Source organism: Penaeus monodon, chromosome 33 (genome assembly GCF_015228065.2).
Source record: "Penaeus monodon isolate SGIC_2016 chromosome 33, NSTDA_Pmon_1, whole genome shotgun sequence".
Classification (NCBI taxonomy): Eukaryota; Metazoa; Arthropoda; class Malacostraca; order Decapoda; family Penaeidae; genus Penaeus; species Penaeus monodon.
Genome location: NC_051418.1, coordinates 30,629,710 through 30,629,909, shown reverse-complemented (window position 1 = coordinate 30,629,909; position 200 = coordinate 30,629,710).

Below are 200 nucleotides of genomic sequence, written 5' to 3'. Positions count from 1 at the left end.
CCTTTTTCCTGTCACTATTTATAAAAATAGGCTTTTACATTATTCTTACAAAGCTTGGGCTGATGATCTGTCATAGGAAGGCGCTAAGTGAAGGTACTTAGAGCTTTAACGAACAACATGGAGGCATGCGTTTGGCAGGACTTTTAATTAGATAGATAGGTGGAGAGAGAGGGAGAAAAAAGAAGAGGGGGAGGTGGGAG